At 46.2% G+C, this 20259-nt stretch overlaps 1 protein-coding gene across 10 annotated transcripts in view; it reads left to right on the forward strand.

Moving 5' to 3' along the window:
- VPS13D (vacuolar protein sorting 13 homolog D) overlaps positions 1-20259 on the forward strand; it is a 252930-nt gene that overhangs the window by 198624 nt on the left and 34047 nt on the right. The window lies entirely within an intron of this gene.

A 20259-nucleotide genomic window follows, 5' to 3' on the forward strand; every position in this document is an offset into this window, starting at 1 on the left:
GGTTGTCGGAGGAGTGGCTGGTGCAGTTTCCAGCCCGGGTCTCCTGCCTCTCCTGAGCCATGCTGATATGTGGAATCCTATACTTTTTCTGCCTTAATGATGTGATTTCTAAAAATTTGAATACATGTAACTAAAATTTCTGACCTGCCTAATACAGAGGCATGAAAAGGAGGCACAAAAATCTGGCATGAATTTTTCCAGATCTAGATTTATATCTGTATCTATCTTATCTATATCTATATCTGCATGTACTGGATATGTGTGTGTGTGTGTGTGTGTGTGATGTTTTTTTTTCATTAGAGGAGTCAGAAATACGATTGGATCCTTACACACGTCCCCTGTTCACCAAAGTAACTAGACCCCTACATGCCCATTAAGAATACTCTCAGGCCATAGGCTGTGTCTTGCCCCGAGGCCCCATGGCATGGTTTGAGAATCCCTGCAACTGCGGTTCACCACATGGGTCTGTCCCTTCTTAGTTCTCCTTCCACTTGAAAGTGCCAGCCAGTTGCCCAACCTCATAAAGAAACTCCCCAAGGAAGTTGGCAGTTCTTCTGTGGGATGCTGTCTTGCCTTGATACCAGCTGAGACAGGAAATCAGTGACAGCCCATATGGCTCCAAATCTCATAGAATCCACAACTTTAACTTCGCTCTTTGTGTTAGTGGCCTATTTTAGCCTCCCTTCTTCAGAGTGACTAATTGGGGATCTTATCAACAAAGGGTATAATGAATGTTACAGTTCCCAGCCAAGCTGGACTCCACTTAAGCCCAGAAGGATTTCTCTGCTGCCTGGTGAACGGATATTCCCTGAGTGAATCAGTGTGCCCTTTTAGAACGCCTAGGGCCTGGGCCATGTCCACACCCTGTCACTCCCTCAAATAGCATTTGAAGTGAAATCGTCCCCGATTAAAATGAATCCATTTTCTGTCACCAGGAAACCTTACTGATGACACACTACTGCACTAGGGGAAATGCTTAAGATTGTAGACTGGGACCGCGTAATATGTTCTGCCAGAATGTCTTCCATCTGGAAGCAGCTGCTTTTTTAAAAAAGGATCTGTAGAGTTAACTTTAGTTAATTTTACATTCTCTTCTCAGACACAGAGCTGAAATAATCCTTGAGTATATTTTGAAGCATTTATGGAGGTGGGAAGAGAGGCAGGAGGGAGCCTTCAAAAGTATTTCCAGTTAGTTTTTCCATGTCTGCTCAAAGCCCAAGAAGTCTGCCGCAGGTATTTTGTTAGGACAGTAAGACCTAATGAAGCATGAGTAAAGCGGAAGGCCCCTAAGAATTCCAGAAGATCCATCCTCATCCTTAAAATCCGAGAGTGGTCAAGGGACTGAGTGAGTTGTTTCCAAAAGGGTCTGAGGTCTATGTGTTAAATTGAGAAATATTATTATTTTGTGCTGTAAACTTGAATAATGTTGACCAGAAAGAAATCACTTGCATTTTATACACTGTCAGTTTGGAAATCTTGATAAAGTTTTGCATATTTTTTAGGGCACAAAATGGTTGCTGCAGAAAGGTGGTGGTGTCATTTTTACCAGTTGTCTGGCTTTGCTGTAGAAGATTCTGTTTAGTGTCAGTCAGTGTATATCTGTCACTCATTCATTTTTCAGTTAGTAAATATTGATTGAAAATTGCCTAAGAACTCAGGGTTGGGAATATAGCAGAAAGCAAGGCTGTCCCTAGTCTCAAAGGACTTACAGTCAAGCGGAGCAGCACACATAAAACAAATAATCATATAAATAATAATTTGCTAAAATTGCGATAAATGACACAGGAGATTTACAGAGTGCTGTGAGACTGTATAATTAGAGAAGGCGAGGAGTAGAAGGTTTGCTAACGTGGGGTCAGTGGGGTCAAGGAAGGCTTTTCTTAGGGAAGTGATATTTGAGATGAAGCCTGAAGTAGTATGACTTGGCCAGGTGAAGAGAAGAAAGAATCACCTTCCAGGTAAAGGGCTGCGGGGAAGCTATGCAGCTTGTCTCAAAGCGACCAGCAGTGGGCAGTCTAATTGAATTGCCCAGAGCGGCTGTCTTCTAGTCACTCACTCCTCCTAGAAACAAAAGCTCTAGTGACGAGTGAGGAGCAGCCGGGTGGCCATGGGCCTACAGACACGGAAGCTCAAAGCGGGGGGCGTTAAGCTGCTGCCTCTCCTCTCTGTCCCTGGAAGAGCCAGCAGTGGGAGAGCCAAGGCTGCAGTTACCACGTGCTAGACCTGTGAACTGAGGGCCTCAGAGAAGCTTGGCCCTTCACCCTTCATTGCACTGAAAAGGCACTACAGATTCTTCGGAAACTCTTTAAGCAATTTCCCTTAGTCCATTCGTCTAGATCCAAAAGTAGGGTTATTAACGAGGAGCCAAGCACTAGAGAGAAAGGAACACTTGACCCCGAAAACAATAGCACTCGGTCCCAACCCCCTTACTTATGAGCTTTGGGCCCTTGGTCAAGCCTCCTAGCCTTTCGAAGCCTCAGTTTTTTCCTCTATGAACTGGGATAAATATACCTGTTTATTTATTCTATCTCTCAGAGGTTTGAAGCCCAACCAGAGTTATTTTAATGTGGATGCTATAAAGAACTATAAAATGCTGGGTGATATTATTTTTGAAGTCACATTAAAGGAGCAGAGAGATTTTTGCAGGTGGAGAAATGTTGCAGCGCCTTAAGGGTTTGTTCTGATGACACTGTGATCTCTTAGGAACATACTAGCTCTACCAAGGGATAAATCACCCTGATTTCTTGGAAGTGAGTTGTAACCATCTCCAACCATCCCTGTTGATTGAACAGGATCCAGGGGTGTTACTCAGGGTTTTTCCCCACTGTTTAGACAACAGGGACTAACAAATGATTTGAAGGGATTAGAAGTGAGATTCTGACCGAGGGCTGACCTGAGCCCAGGGACTGAGCCAGTGATAGAACCCAGGAGTCCTAGGGCTCTGCCTCTGAGTCTGCTCTTGGAATGAGACTTTCTGCTTCCTTTGTAATATTTCATCCAAGTGAGGGCTTAGATCTTAGCATCTATGTTTTAACTGACCCAAATTTTAAGCAGATGATGGCAAAGTAAGCCATAAAACTGTGGAAGACTATTCCTTCCAGTAATCCATCTGAAAAGTGGCCTTACAGGAAATATTGGCTCCTTTTTGTGTTTATTTGAACATGATTTTATTTATAGGGAACCCCCCCCCCGACTTGAGTTCTTTTAGATTAAAATACTTCCAAGTTCCTCTCCTTGTTGGAGTGTGCAGGCGTTCCAAGAAGACAGCCACCTACCTTTTCCCTGAAATTTCCATGCAATCTAACAGTTCTTGGGAAGGCAGGTGGGGGTGGGGGAGCGGAGAGGGTGGAGCACAGCAGAGCCTTTGGCCTCAACATGAATGCTGTGGACCCGTATCCCCTGCTGCATTTGTTAACTGTACAAGTATGTGTGGTTTGGAACTGAAGGAAGAAGCCTTTTCCAAGGCAACGTTCTGCTGGCTCAGGTTGCATCTTCTCGTCTCCGTGTGTTGAGCCACATTTGTCTGTTCCCAAGTACAGTTTATGAAAATGGCACCGATGCAGCCACACTTGTGGTGCCATTGAAGTCATGTAGACAAGCCCGCCACCCTTCAGGAGACCAGGACAAAGCAGGGCACCCGCTGGGCTGCATGTCCAATTCTCTGCGTGTGTGGTGGTATTTGCTGGTAGCGTTTAAAAAGATACTTGGGTAGAAAGCCTCAGAGACCCAGGAGCAGCAAAAACACCATGGGAAAGAAAGAGGGGTCTGACCCTGAGCTATTTATTTGCTTGTTTATTTCTCTGAGTACCATATGCCGTACACTTGGGGTTGCATGACATTTCGAGAAAGTAGCAGATGAAGATTTATGAAGCTGGGTCCCTGGGGTTTCCTCCAAAATATTTCTTCACCTTTTTCCTCAAGACCCAGAACAGAGGGGAGAAGAGGGAGTTGGCAGAACTTGAAATATTTAAGCTAATTTAGCAAAGCTCAGGAGTGTTGGGGTTTATCTCATTATTTAAGTTAGATAAGGAGGAAGGGGGAATCTGAAGGATAATGATAGATCATTGTTTAAGAACATAGCCATCAGGACTCCGCTAATGTTCTGGAATCCCGGGACCCTTGTATTGTGCACGTAGATGTAAATTCCAGTTGCTCTGAGAGCTTTTGAGTAACCATTTGGTTGATTTCACAGAAAAGATTTATGATGGGCATATTTGACTTCTTCAGTGCAGATACTCCCAAGACACCACCCAAAATCTGTTAGAGACTTTCCACTGATGGCCTCTTAGATGTGAAATTGAAATGGATTTTTTTCAGGAAAAACCCTTTTTGTTAGTGTTTGCATCTTACCCATGACTCTCCAGGATAAAAGGTCATCAGAGCCTAAATGCTGTCAGGTTGGACAGGTGAGAAGAAAATCAGCAAAGGGCGTTTAGGGAATGGTTCTCCTGCTCTTCCGTTCTAGTCTGGCAGCACTGCTCTGAGAGCAGCTGCTTGCCCTTCTTGGTATCATACATAACACATCAAGCAGAATTGGCTTGAATTAAGCCTTTAGGGAACTTCCAAAGGTAAAAATCGAATAAAAATGTAAATGTTTCTTAGGATATACCAGAGCTCTCATTTTTTTCCACTAGTGTTTCCTTCTGAGGCAGAGCACGGTAGACCAATGCCCCGTGGATCTGGAGGCAGAACCAGTCCAACATTTCCTGGAAAGTTTCTGTCTCATCTTAAAACTGTAAATGAACTTAACAGTTTATCCCATGTTTGTTTTAATAGGGTAATATTTTTAATTGCTACCCAGTAAAATTAACCATTCGGAAAGATATACCATGTCATCCTGTAGCTACTGCCTCCTGCTCATTTAAGAAGTACAAGATACCCCTTCCAGATGAGTTCTGTAGACCCTCATAACATCGATATAAAGCCGTGGTTATTGGTCTGGGTGAAAAGCAAGAGCCTAGTACAGGTTTGACCCTGAGGCTCTGTTTCTTATCTTCGGGCGCATCTGTCTGCTGGCTTGGTAACCATCTGCTGAGGCCATGTTGACATGTCAGTTTTATCATGGGAAGGAACTCGATTTCAGTGAAACTCAAAAAGTACTGTTGCATCCGGCTGAAGGGAAGGGACTGTTCATATCTCTCCTGTTATCCAAAAGTGGCCCCTTGGCTCTAGGGACAGCCCCTTTGTCTGTCTTCTTCTCACCCTTGGGTGTGAGGTGAGAGCCCTGTGTTCTCACTTTCCGATCTTGCCACACCAGGCCTTTCCCAAGAATGCTTGAAGGTAGATGGATCCTCCTCTCACTCCTCCTGAGCAAACCCAGAAGAAGAAACAACATTCAGAGCTGTGCTAATGACATACGATGTCTCACTCGGGTCTGAAATTAAGCTGATGAAGTTACAGGATAAGATATTTTTAAGAAACATCTTAACAGTCCTTCATGCCTTATAAGTTAAAATTTCTCTCACAGGAACACAAGCAGAGAAATCTTATTTTCTAAGACAGACTCCTTCCCTCTTGCTGAACTCTAGATACTGTATTCCCCTTTCACTCAAAGGCTCCAGACGATGCCATTCTCATTATAACTTATGGAAAGCTCAAATCTGTTGATGGAAAGAAAAAGTGTGTGTGTTCCTGCACACACATTCTTGAGAAAAGCCTTTCCATGTCTGAGATCCCATGACTCATTTTTATGCAAGATTATCTGTTAGGGAAAAAACCACTTTTTTGGTCATGGTACATTATTATCATTTCTAGAAAGGAGAGCATCTATTTTTTTGCCATTTTTGGCTTGCAGAGATGACTGACTTCATGGAAACGGCACTATCCTTCTTCCAGAAGTAAAAATAAATTGAATTCAGGCATGTACATCTTTGATGTACAGTCCTGCTATCTCAACTAGCAGGTCTTTGCTCAAAGAAAATAGAATGGGAAGTGTGATTGCTTTCTGATTTTGATTTCTTCCATTTAAAAATTAAATAGTCGGTCTAGCCCTTGTACATGTAGTCCCTTCCTTGTTCAGTGACTTGATTTTTAAAACTCTGGAATGACACCCAATCTTACATACATAAGATATGCATTTGAGATTTTTGCTTTGAACTTCAAGAGAAACAGAAGTGTATTTCTTCCTGAGAAAAATTTATATTCCCTGTATTAGAGAAGAATGAAAAGCCATTTAACTGATGGTGGACTTCCTCTGCAAAGGCATTAGGTTTACTTATTTTTAGATTTTGATGGCAATCCTATGTCTTTCATGGTTTTCCCTTACAGAATCATCCCTCTTTGCCCAGGATGAAATTGGAATCTCCCTTAAAGAAAGGATTCAGGTTTGAGTTCATATCCCCTGCTCCCAGAGAGCTTTAGCCAGTAAGAGAATTCTGAGGTAGATAGAGGACATATGGGCTAGCAGAGAATTGAAGACTGTAGCATTGTTTTACAAGTGAAGGCTTGTAATCTTTGGTGGAAGAGAAGGTAGGTTTGGGTGTTATTAACCCTGAGTTTCCTTGCCCCGATACCTCTATCTAGCACTCTTTTGCCAGACTGCCTCTCAGAGACAGACCTTTGCTAAGTTTCTCACTAATTTGTCAAATGGGGGGGGGGGGGGAAATGAGATTGAACTAGTAAAACATTTTAATCACAGTATACCCTAAAAGAAAGTTTCATTATATTGGGCTTATATAACTCAAATCAGGTTAACAGTGTTACTTTACTAACCTATATCCTTAGTGGATTTACTTTAATATGTAGAGGAAACTGATTTCTAATTAGCACAAAATTTATACATATGGGACCTTTTAGGACAAAAGTTCTCAAAATATGGTCTAAGGACCCCTGGGGAACCCCCAAACCTTCCAGGGATCTATAAGGTCAAACCTATCTTTATATATTTATATATTCATTCATAATGTAGATATATAGATGGATAAACAACTATTTTTATCATAATATTCTCTAATGAATGTACGGCAGAGTTTTCCAGGAGCTACATACACAATGTGTGATATTACAGCAGGTTGGCTGTAGAAGCAGATAAGAGAATGCAGCTGTTTTCGATTAAGTAAGACTTAAAGAGATTTGCAGAAATGTAAAACACTGCCATTCCTTTGCACCCTTCTGTGGCTCCATGAATATGCCACCAGTTAATATACCACCGGTTAATATACCTCTCTACCTGGTTAATTTCCTTGACAAGCTATTCTATTTGAAAATATGGTGATGATCCATCGTCCTGCTGATAAATAGCACATATCGGCAATGGTGGATTAATGTGGATCAAGCTGTAGGAGCCGCCGTAATGTGATGCTTCACTTTGGCTTCCTGCCAACAATTGTCAGCCCTCCTGGTTTGCTCCTGACTTTTACTGGGTTTCTTGAAGTAACAGTTGGAAAGATTTTATCACGTATCAGAAAGACCTCTCACAATAATTTACCTAATTTAGTCCTTCACCTTAACCTACTATCCCAATAAATTTTAACTTCAGCAGCATGGTAAGTACACAGCAGATGACTTCAAAGTGCAAGGTCCATCTTGTCAAAAGGCCACTCAGTTGTGTTAGCAGTGCCCTGAGCTTGTTCAGGAAATCGAGAAGGCATATCTCTGTCAGACTTTACTTGGCAAAACCTCAGTTTTCTACCCTAGCAAAGTTGGTGAGCAGGATAAACCTACAATATTTGGATAAGCTCCTTTGAACTCCTTGTGGAAAGCAGTTTTTATGAGGCAGTTTTTCTGTGTTAACACCAGAGACAGCTCCTAGTAGATTTTCCCCAAACATACTTCAAACATAGATAATGGTAGGGGTGACCCAAGCTATATCATAAAACCCAGGGACTGCTGAAAACTTCAAAGGAGAGTCAGAGCAGAACTTCACCTCTCATTATGAGGAGGATGGGTCACAGGAATCCTGGCTCACCCTGGTGGCTTGGGACTGGTTGAATCCAGTGTAACCTCACTGAATACTTCCAGGATGAACAGAGGACAGGGCTCTTCGTTCCCCTAGACTTAACCGAGCTACTCCAGCAGCACAGTTAGGGTAGCGAGACTGGCACCTGCCCACCTGCCAGGGCATCAGGAGGCCAGATTACCATGTGTGAGTGGCTTCATATCCCTAGTGAAACGATGCGAACCTCAGAGAGTTTTTATGTTTTTGTTTGAACTATTGAGGGGCCCCATTAATTCAGTTAATGAGCTTGTGATATTCAGACCTGATTGCTTAGTGAGCTCTCTGGTTTCACGTGTAGGCGAATTGACAGTAGAAATTCATCAAGTGGTGAAGCATTGACCTCCTACTGTATTCCAGGCATATAATAGGTATTAAGTACCAAGAATAGTTAAATCCTGGAGGACAGACTGCTGTGAGGAATCTTCCAGATTCTTGAGAATCATCAAGCTGTTTGTGGGTTAATATTCTTGAATTATTCTTACACGTCCATTGAAGCAAGTTGCCTATGGCTTTCTTGAAGTACCCCTTTATTGGTGATTTGACTTGCTGTTTGTTCTTAAAAACACCAAAACTGCATTTGTATGTCGGTGGTGTATATGGGGTGGTGTGTATTGGTGTATATTTGGTAGTTACAGGCACTTTTTCCACATCATTAGGTCTGTCACAGCCCTTTCAAAACAAATCATTATCGTTTTACTGATTGTTTACAGTTGGATAATTATCTCTTGATTTTTCAATTATTCTTTCCACCTTATACATATTTACTGAATATTCTTTAGTGCCTACAGTTAATAAGAACAGTGCTTTTTAAAAAATCTATCATGTTGACCTTAATGATCTCATTATAACTCATTATCTTTTTGCCTTTTCAAATTGAAGTTTATTTTCTCAGAGTCCCTACATGCCCGCACTTTCAGAAGTCAAAGACTCCTGCGTGCGTGAACTCAAACCACAGCAGCCAACTGGCCCAGGCCACCTCTTCCCCGCTCCCCTGCAGGCAGCCGCCGCCAGCACTTCTGGCTGTTTCTTCAACTGGAGGCATTTTCCTCCTTGTTTCTAAAAGGAAAAAAGTGACCGTAGTGCCGTTTCTTGATGTCATTTGACTTCCTACTGCTGTCCACACGTGTCCCCCGTCCCCCTCACGCCCCACTTTTCAGTGTACTGTAGTTATACCATCATTTTCGGGTAAGTCAGTAATTCCATTTTTACATTATTACGGCTATGTAAATAATATTCCCAGTGAAGCCATGTAGGTTACTAGGATTATGTTTCGCTTTTGGTTTAACTTTGTAGTTTGTTTTTTCCCCCTGGAGTCAGTAACCACTTTTATTATTGTTTGCTTAGTTTTATATACGCACATTCCCAGTTTATCCTCGAACTCTTGTCTGCTTTCAGCTTTTTTTACTCTGAGGTTAGTAACTCCTTTTTAAAAGATTTTTTGTATCTGCCTATTACTAATACATCTATACACTCTCCTGTATATGCTTAAAAATGTATTTAGTAATTAATTTATCAGTTACTTTTTTCCTTAGAATGCCTTCCCCTGGCTGCCCCTGCTCCCATCCGGACGGCCCGCCCTCTAGCTCCTCTGTAGAGCTAGCACCCTCCTTCTCTCCTGAGTTTCCTTCTCCTGTTTGTTTGTTTGTTTACTTTTGGCTACGTTGGGTCTTCGTTGCCGCGCGGGGGCTGCTCTTCGTTGCGGTGCGCAGGCTTCTCATTGTGGTGGCTTCTCTTGTTGCGGAGCATGGGCTCTAGGCACGCGGGCTCAGTAGTTGTGGCACGCGGGCTCAGTAGTTGTGGCTCGCGGGCTCAGTAGTTGTCGCTTGCGGGCCCTAGAGTGCAGGCTTAGTAGTTGTGGCACACGGGCTTAGTTGCTCTGCGGCATGTGGGATCTTCCCGGACCGGGGCTCGAACCCGTGTCCCCTGCACTGGCAGGCGGATTCTTAACCACTGCGCCACCAGGGAAGTCCTGTCCTATTTGTTTGTTTTGGTCTTTTTCTTTCATGAATAGAGACAGTTCCCAGATGTTTGGTGATTCTTGACTAGCTGTTCTCCTATTTTAAGATGAGGCACCGGTCGGCAGATTGGGGGGCTCCCTGTGTGGGGCCCGGGGCCTTGCCATGAAGGATCAGGTGGGGGGGACCTGTAGATGTTCGTCTTCTGTGGAGGAGGAGCAGGCTGGGCTGCGGGTGGGAGAGGGCCCTACAGGTCTCACTGCTTCTTCTACAGACTTTCACCCAGTCTTCCTGTTTTCACCACCTCACAGACAGGCCTCCCTGTTCCTCCCCGATGCCCCAGGCCCTCAGAGCTCTTCGGTGCCTCGTCTTTCTGAAATTTAGCAGTTAACCTACTAATTAGCTCACTGCTTTGTGGCTGCTACTCCCTCAGGCTTACATCTCAGCACCACTTGTCCATCTGCTCTTCAGCTTCTAAAATATTGTTGACACCTTCTCTTTATCCTTTTGGATCCGTGCCACCTGTATCCCTTTGCTTTCGCTTTAGAGGGGTCTCTGGACTCAATCTGTCATATTTAATCAGAAGTTCTATAATTTAGATTTTTCACTAATTCATTCATCTTTTCTTGATGTCGTTTCTCCTCCACATCCAACTAGTAGCTCAGAATTAATGTGGTTTTACTGAGATCCATATACATTGTTTCTGCTAAAACATTCTTTGGAGTTTGGTGGTATTAATAAATAATAATATTGCTAACATTTTTAAACCTTTACTATGAATGTTTACTAAGTCCTATGTACTTTACATGTATTATCTCATTTAATCACCATGACAACTTTTGAACAGCGTCTACTTAGGCGGTCAGCAGCCCTTCTTTCCCAGGAAGATTAAGAACACATCTGGAGAGAGGTCGTTGCTAGTCCCAACCCCAGCTTTACGTCTGGTATTGGTCTTTAATCTCTCATTCTGTGTGTTGTAAAGAAACAGGTTGTGGAAGGCTCTTGTCAGATCCCGGCAACATGAAAGAAATAGCGCACCCCACAGTAGTGACATGGCCCTGTCCCCACCCCTCGCTGAACCATAAAAGCTATTCAGAGGGGCCGGCAGCTGGTGAGCAACTGTACTTAGATCCTGGGTGCTGATGGGTGTTTTGTAGTTTCCAAGGGAAAGTTGCTGAAAGCTTTCTTATCTTGACACGCCAAGGGCAAGAGGTCTTTCTTCAAAGAGAAGCGCTTGTTTCAGAAAGAGACGTGGAAAGAACATAAAGTCACAGGTCTTCCCCAATTCTGGAGAAGAAGTGGGAAAGAGCGCTGTGGTAGCCAGTGTGAAAAGAAACCGAGCATTTGCAAGGATCAAGAAGGGGCTCCCAGAGCACTGCTTGGGTCCCACGTCTGTAACACGAGGTCAGAGGGCAGCCCTGGGTGTGAGTCATCTCACTGCTATTTCTTAGCTGTGGCCCAGAGCAAGTTTTTCCCCCTTAATATCTCCAAGGTGAGATTCCTTTGACTCATGTGGAATAGGAATAATAATGCCTACCTCAGTGGGTGGTTATATGGAGTAGATGACATAATGTATATAAAGCACTTAGCCTGACATGTGGCGTGTAATTAGGGCTCCAGAAATGGCATCTGTGTCAGTATTCTCTCTGAATATGGGATGTTGAGCGTAAGTAAAACAGGGATTATATCTTTACCTCTTACTTAACACGCTGTCCCTGAAAACTTGCCAACCACTTGCTATAGTGCTAAGATGAGAAATTCATATGCCTTGCTGGGTTTTTGTCTTTCCCATTCTCTTTCTTCACACAAAATGGTTAAATTCAGGCCTACAAACCTGTGCTTGTTACATGGTTAGAATTCTGGGTGGAGGAACTCACCTGGGCTCTCAGACTTTGTGTATGAGAACCCCACTGGAAAAGGTGTGCAGAGGCCACGAACTCGCTCTGAACCCGCTTGTGAAGAGCAGGTGATCCCAAACTATTGTTAGTGTCGCTGTAAATGATATGCCTCTGGGTTCGAGCAGAGTTCAGCCAGAAGCCCCACATGACATGGAAATCTGTCCTGGAGCCAGGTTTGTCGGGTAAAAGTTATGTAGCGAATGTCTCCAAACATTGGCATCTGTTGTCTGCCAAGGGTAGGACAGCCGAGAATGATAGAGCGCTTACGGAAATTCGGATGGGGCATGCGACCCTGTGACAGCTGACACACTGTTTCAGGCCACTGTTGCTCACCCAGCTCTTTTGATAAACAGCTTTAAAAGCATTACGTGGTTTGGAAAGCATTCTTCAAAAACGGTTATATTTTCCAGACGCATGACAGTCCACTGTTTAGTATTGTTGAAGGGTTTTGAATTGTAGAATCAGATCCCCCTTCAGTGGGGCTTTTGGAACTGTGGAGGGCTTATCTGTCTGACTCCTGCCAGGACGGTCTCACAACAGTGTTATCGTGTAGGTCGGGGTCCCCTATGTCTGTTCAAAAAAAATAAAAGTGTTCTTGGGTTCAGAACTAGAGTTTAAAGGGAAAGACTCTTTCTTTCATCTCTGGCTAGACGTGATGGGCTCTTTAAAACACTGCTTTCACCATGCACCCTTTTGTTCATGGTTTCTGCATAATGAAAATAGGAGATAACTTTGGATATTATAAGGAGCCTTTGAAAATGAGCTTTCTCTAGATTATAAATGCTCATTTCATAATTCATTTCAAAAATCATTTTCCCATTTGTCCTATTTCCAGAAATTTAGCTCCTTTAGGAAATTCTGAGTGTCACTGGGCAAGGAGGTGGCTCATGGGGGAATAGGCAGTGCCTAGGCTGGACAATGCATTTGGGACTTAGACTTCTGTCGACCATGTGCTAAATACAGAGTGCTCTAGCGACAGATTTTTAAGACACTTTTATTGAAGTCTAATACACAACAGGGTTTTTTTTGTTTTGTTTTGTTTTTTAAGTTTGGGGATAGGATTCATGAGATTTTAATTCTTATTCCCAAAATGCAATGGTGGAGCTGACAGAGTGGCCCGGAACATCATTCTGATTTATTGTGTTGAAGGGACAGCAGCTCACATTCTTTTAATATGTCAGTGTAGGATCAGTTCCTCCTTGACTCGAGTCTCTGTGATCAAAATAACCTATGCGGATGTTCCCTTTGGGTGCTGGAGAGCGTGGCTTCTTGGCAAGAGAACAGGATTGTGAAGCGTGAGACCAGAGCCCTGATTCCAGCCCTGACACTACTTTGCTTTGTGGCCTCTTGCAAACAGCTTTTCATCCCCTCCTCAGGTCACTCTTCCCACTTCAAAGGGAGTGAGGGTCAGCCTCGCCCTGGTCATGTCTGCGTGGCTGAGGGGTGACTCCCTGGACGAACGGCACGGGGGCGGCTCCCTTAGGGCCGGCCCCGCCTCCAGGAGGAAGCTGGGCACTGGGACGAAGAAGGCCCAGGCAGGACATATGAGCGCTTGAGATCGTTTTCTAAAAATAAAAAGGCAGTAGGTGAATGTGAGGCAGGGTGTCCCTAAATTATCCCTGAGCAGCCCTGGGCCCAGCCCTAGCCCGGCGGGCTTAGCACCGCTCAGGTCGGTTACATCTCACCCCCTGCGCTGTCACTGCTTCAGCCCTCCCTCTCACTTCCCCTCGGGGAAGCTGAAGTGCCCCTAGAGTGACAGGCTAGGTCACACGGGGGAGTATGTGAGGACGGCCTACATAGAACCCCTTATAAACAGGCCACTTCCCACACGCTCCGTCATCACAGAGCTACTTGAATGTTCACAGTTTCTTTTAGCTGATGGCCAAGAAATCAGTGTTTAAAAAAAAACACCCAAAAACCCTTGACAGAAGCCATTTTGCACCAAGAGTGGATGGTGTATGGTGTGAAACGGCAAATCTCAAAACATATTTCCTTTTTAGTTCCCAAACTGGTATCAGGTTAGTCCTCCTTAGCCCTGTCCACGATGCTAGAATAAATAGTCCCGAAAACACAGAGGAGGGAAGCGTGTGGAGCCGGGAGTCCACTGATGGCAGCTCTGGGCACGTGTGTTGGCTGTTGCTGCTGCATCCTTTTTGTAAGCAACTTGTGCTCCTGCATTTTCAGAGTCTGGCCTTGTTGTTTACGTATGATTTGTCCGTCCCTGGAATCTGGTCATCAGAGTGACCCCAAGATGGAGAAAGTCCAACAGGAAGTAGGGGAATCCAGGTCACTGTTCATAAGTTCTCCAAGTCTGTCCTGGTTCATAATTGAGTCTCATTCTCAGGCATGGGTCCAGTTTTCCAAATTTTAATGTATCAGAGAATACTGATGTATCTGGGCTCATCATGGGCCAAAACTAAAGCCTTCAGGAGCCCTTCTGTCGTGCACTGACACCTGATGGAGACTGGATTCATTTATGAGTATTCGTGTAACCTGTGATAATGTGTGTGCAAGTGCTTTGTCTGTTGTCCTGGGAGGTGTGAGGCATTATTATGACAAAAGACTTAATTGAACCCTACACTTGTATATGAAAAGCTAGAGACATTAAATGGATGACACGTTTTTCTTGAGGATTTCCTAAATTAGCCCACTTAGCTTTTTCTTGCCTCTTCTTTCCTGACTTTAGTGGTTCTCTATAACCTATATTTTTAACAAACCAGTACAAATAGTGATTCTCGATAGCAAGAGACAATTTTCTGTGACCCATTCATTCCATGGCACCTCCTACCTCCGCAAAAAAAGGTGCTGGAGGCTTTGGAATGACAAATTCATGAGCGCATCTCTAAACATCAACACAGTGGTTAAGGAAGCATTGTGAGGAAAATGCACGAATGCAATTTCCATTCAGAAACACACGGTTACCTTGAATCAGGAAGCATGACTTTCACCTTCAGATCGATTCAGGGTGTGATACGAAATAGGCCACTGACTTCAAGAGAGTCTATCAAAGAAGTCTGCCTCTACACAGAACTGGAAGATGCCTTAGTGCCTGTCATTGCTGGTATGGGATTTCTGGGTTTCTTTTTAAACAAGCTTGGGCCCTAGAGTAGGGTTGCCTAACAGTGGCTGAAAAGACAAAACTGGCAGGAAAGCACAAAGTCCCCTCAAAGGCTTTCCTACCTGACCCTCTCATCATGTCTTTGGTTTGGTTTGGGTTTGGGGTTTGTTCTCTCTGTGCCTCTTACTCCTTCTCCCTCTATTATGCTTGGACCTTGGTCAGAAGAGTTCTAGTGATCATCCCAGACTCCCATAAGTCAGCCCAGTAGCCTCGTTTGTTAGGTGGCCTGGCTGAGGCACAAGAGACGTACATGATGAACCATGGCCTCACAGCTCATCCCTTGGGGAGCCTGGATTCAGCTCCGGGATGACTTACCTTCCAGCCATCAGATGGCATCCCCTGGAAGGAGCTGCCTTACGAGCTGCTCCAGGATTGCTCTCCTGTCCGGTTACACTCAAAACTAAAGTGAAGTCCCATCTGTCCGGCTGCTTGTTTAACCCTTGTACACTAGTCAGAGATACTGAAGATCATGGATGAGAGCAAATGGGCAGACTCTGCAGGTCTAACGCGTGGGACCTACTCCTGTTTGATTCCAGGGGACCCAGTCCCCGGTGGACACCGCCCTTCCACGGCACGTGCGCACGCGCACGCACGCGCATTCACGGACAGCGTGCCCGTATCCTGCCCTTGTAGCCAAGGCCTGAAAGATACGTTTACTCTTTCCTGTATTAATGTTAAAAATAGGACCAGCTACTAGTCAGTGTTTACATTGCCATCCCCTGTGGGACCTGGCAAGACTGGAAGATGCTGTAGAACTGTGGCTCCTTTTGACGTCTGGGCTGTACTAGGGGCCAGCGCGCCCCCTGTGGTACCCCAGAGTCCAGGGTTTCCCAGGAGGGGCGCCGCAGGAGGGTTTGGCTGCTGCTTCAGAGGAGGTTTATCAGAGATCAGACCGAAGATTTTGCTTTTGTGAGAACGAAGTGCGATCGTCCATTCAGGAGCAGCTCGGGGCCTCTACGTAGGGGCCCAGGGCCTGCTGGGATGGGGTTTTACACTTGGGCTGTCCTTTTGCCCTTCCACTGAACTCTTTTCATTTCAGTCATGAGCAAACAGTCAGTGCCTGAACTAACAACCCCACAGTCCTCCGAAGCACGGCTGGCTTACAGTACCGAACAAAGGGAGGGAGGGCCGCGTGGGCCGGCCCAGGCCGAGGAATGCGGCTTCAGGGTTCTGCTCCATAAATTTAACCAGCACGACGAAAAGGAGATAATATGAGCCTTCGTGATGATCTGAAGGGGGAGGTTCTGTGTCCCATTGATTGCGGTCTGGCCCAGGGCCAGGCCCAAGCCTGACCGACAGTTGAACCATATCGTTAAGGCGTGTAATACAGCTCGAGTCTTGTACTGCCGCCAATGAGTACATATCCACAGGGCAAAAGTTTATAAAGAGTTGAGGCTGTCCTGTTTAACCCTCTCACACTGCATGTAATAGACCCAGCTGCCATTCAGAACTTGCCCATCTGAGGTCATACAGGAAAGCCAGCACGTTTCTTTTCTTCAAACAGAGCTTTCCAGGACTGGGGAGAGGGAAGAGGTGCTGTCTAGAGAGGGTCAAGGCACAGCGATGCTTCCCTCCGAGACGGAGCTGCCTGCCGCCTCCCCTCCTTCCCGGCCCGAAACGGGACACCTCAGTGCTGTATTCAAAGTAGCTCTCTGTTTGCAGGATAATGTTGCTGAAGGAAACGGGGCTGACACAACAGGAAACCTACCCGTCTCCGAGGAGGCTGCGCTGGTGGCAGAGGTGGTTGGATGCCGACATTGGCGCGTTCTCCTCGAGTTGCTGAGGCTCAGGATGGTTCTGTTTCCCTTCCCTGCCGCCCAGCCTCCTCGAAGGCTGGTGATAGCCTCACTTTCTGGCTTTCCACCGCCGAGCCCAAACGCTAAACCAGAGCAGGTGGGAGGCTGTCCCATGGAAAGCCTGTTAGCCCAGTGTGCTGACTGTCAGCGGCGGGCCGCCCTGTGGGGCTGCTGCCCCTTTATCAGGGGGCAGGGCCTAGAGAAGCCTGGTCCTCACAGTAATGCTGCACCGAGTAAATGGACAGACAGACAAGGCTTTGGCCTAAGTACAGTCATAAAGAAAGGGCTGTCTGTCTTCAGAGGACCCGAGGAGAAAAGTTGGTTAAGGGAGTAGTTTAGTCCTAGCCATCAGCCAGTTGCATCCTTTGGCCAAACTGGGAGCCTGCCTGTCCTTTGTGCCGTCCAGCAAAACATGTATTTCTGTCCTTCCAGATAGCTGCTTGTCTGCAACGGACAAGACATCTTAGGTGGATGGCCGTGCTCTGGATGGCGATGCTCCAGATTTTGAATGTGTACTCATGCCACACACTATTTTAAGCATTTTACATGTATTACTGTTTAATCCTCCAACAACTCAGTGAGGTGGGTGCTGTATTTTCCCCATTTTACAGATGGGAAAGTTGAAGCACAGAGAAGTTACATAACTTGTTTAAAATCTCAAAGGTGATAAGAGAGGGAACCAGAATTTGAATGCTGGCAGTCTGAACGCAGAGCACACACTCCTAACTTCTGTGCTACTTCTGGATCATCTCTTGGTCTCTTCCATCAAAAGCTTCCATGAGGGGCTTCCCTGGTGGCACAGTGGTTGCGAGTCTGCCTGCCAATGCAGGGGACACGGGTTCGCGCCCTGGTCTGGGAAGATCCCACATGCCGCGGAGCAACTGGGCCCGTGAGCCACAATCACTGAGCCTGCGCGCCGGGAGCCTGTGCTCCGCAACAAGAGAGGCCGCGATAGTGAGAGGCCCGCGCATCGCGATGAAGAGTGGCCCCCGCTCTCCGCAACTGGAGAAAGCCCTAGCACAGAAACGAAGACCCAACACAGCCATAAATAAAAAAAAAAAAAAAAAAAAAAAAGAAACAAAACAAAACAAAAAAAGCCTCCATGATTTAAACCTGAGGCCTCTTACCCGGTCTCTCAGATCCACTTCCTTTTGATTCCTTTTTTTGGACTGTGTTGGGTCTTTGTCGCTGTGCGTGGACTTTCTCTAGTTGCTCTGAGCAGGGGCTACTCTTCGTTGTGGTGCGTGGGCTTCTCATTTGCGGTGGCTTCTCTTGTTGCAGAGCACAGGCTCTAGGCGCGTGGGCTTCAGTAGTTGCAGCATGCGAGCTCGGTAGTTGTGGCTTGCAGGCTCTAGAGCGCAGGCTCAGTAGTTGTGGCACATGAGCTTAGTTGCTCCGCAGCACGTGGGATCTTCGTGGACCAGGGATCAAACCCATGTCCCCTGCATTGGCTGGCAGATTTTTAACCACTGCGCCACCAGGGAAGCCCCCTTTATGATTCTTGAACGTGGAGGGTGGGAATTGGATATCTGCCTATGACCCAGAATATTTGGGGAAAGACGCTAAGGCAATTAGCGGGGGAGGTGCTATAAACCCTAGACCTCGCAGCCTGAAGGGTGCTTATCACAGACTCTCACCCCTACCGGCCTAACCCAGAGGTGGCAGACGGTGTGCCTGGAGAATCAGGCCGCCAAGCGTTGTGTCCAGGAGCTGTGCTGTCCCTGGCCCTCTCTTCTGTATCTCAGCCCCTCCCCAAATGATGATCCTTCCAAATTCAGAATCTCTACTTTCACAAAATAGCAGTCACACATGCGGGTTCCAGCTTGTCTTTGCTCTGCCATCCAGCCAAGGCCATCTTCACCAGCTGGTGGCCTGGGAACTCTGATTGGGACACGGTATAGGAAGCCTTGGAAGGAGAAGAGAATGTCCAAGTATGTGCTCAGCATGCTATAACCTTCTTTTGGTGGCCGAGGATAACTTCTGTTTATTTTGGTGCTGTGGGGTGCTGCAAAAAGAGTTCTAGAGGTAGAAGAGACTAAAGGGCTGGCCACTTCTGAGATTGCTGGAGTCTATCTAGTTAGGCTTCCGTAGTCAAGGTGCTTTAAAATCCTAGAAATAGGCTCTGGTAGTCCCTGGATGGAGCTAACTCCATGGTTTGGACTCCATGAAATTATTGCTAAACCCAAAGTTTAGAAGACCTTGGTAGTACTCGGTGTCTTTTAATGGGGCACCTATTTTGGGGTTCTCTTTGAGCTCATTCGGCATCAAGGAGCTATGCTGTGGCTGGTCTTTGGGAATGTGAAGAGAGAGAAATGCTGGGGGGAGTGAGTGGTTAAATTGTAGGAAGGAATTCCGCTGCCCTTTTGAATTATTTTTGTTCCGTTTACCAATGATTAAAGATGCCATGAGGTGGCCAGATGATCCACGAAGTGGGATTTATAGAGATGCTTATCTGCAGAGATCGTAAGACAGAGAGCACTAGAAAGTTCCAGCACTTTATGTAACATGCAGAAGGAAGCCTGGTCTGAGCTGCTTGCATCTGAGCCATCCTTCGGAAAGGGAGCAGCACAAAGCAGCAGCTCAGGAGTCACCTCTTGGCTTATGTGTGACTCACCCTCCTTTGTCAGCATCAGGGGTGTCCCAGGCCTACCTGTTTCTCTCACCCCGAGGAACTTGTTCTTTGGAAGGCCACGTGCCCGCCCTCGCTAACTGCCTCTGCCCCCAGGTTCAGAGGGAGAAACAACCTCTCGGTGGACAGAGCGGCTGGAGGAGGGGGGTCGTGTTTGTTTTTGTGTTAGCATGGCAGGAAGCGGTGCCGTGGCCTCTGCTGCACTGGCCAGGCTCCCGGATGCACCTGCTCTTCCCAGAGACCCAGCGGGGCCCAGGCAGGAGGGCCAGCGCCCACTGCTGCCTGGTCTGTGGTGCTTGCAGGCTTGTGCCCCAGTGCCTGGGGAGGCCCACTGCAGCATGCAGGTGGCGGAGCGCGAGCAGTGGCCGGCCCCACGCTGGGGGTGGGGGGCTGTATCCTGCCGCCCCCTCTGTCTGAAAGGGTCCAGCATCTTTCCCCTCTGCCTCCTTGGCTCTCAGCAAGTTCTCACATGTTTTGAATCCACATTTTTTTCTAGTCCTGTAGAGGAAAGCCCCAGTGCAATGACTCACGTGGACTCAGTCTCATTGGCTCTTGTTTCCTAGGAGAACAAGTGCTCTGAAGGTTTGATGCTGGCTCTGACCCGGGGCATGAGTCTGATTTTTACGAAGGCACAGAAATGCACCTGAGATGACCCCAAGTCCTCTTCCTTCTTTCATTTTTTGATTTCTCACCACCTGGACCATTAAGTCTGCTTTTAAAGGGGAATAGGGAGAGGAGAACATTTCAAAGCAAAGCTGATTTGGTCTCTGAACCAGCTTGTCTTCTAGGTTGTACTTCACCCTGATGAGAATCAGAAAGGACAGTCTGTAAGCCCCTGAAATGCAATTTCCAGTGAAACACGAACTTCACTCTAGGGGCTCTGCAGCTGGAGAGCCTCACAACCAGGTCCAGATGTTCTCTCTCCCT

The sequence above is a fragment of the Balaenoptera ricei genome, chromosome 1 (genome assembly GCF_028023285.1).
Source record: "Balaenoptera ricei isolate mBalRic1 chromosome 1, mBalRic1.hap2, whole genome shotgun sequence".
Classification (NCBI taxonomy): Eukaryota; Metazoa; Chordata; class Mammalia; order Artiodactyla; family Balaenopteridae; genus Balaenoptera; species Balaenoptera ricei.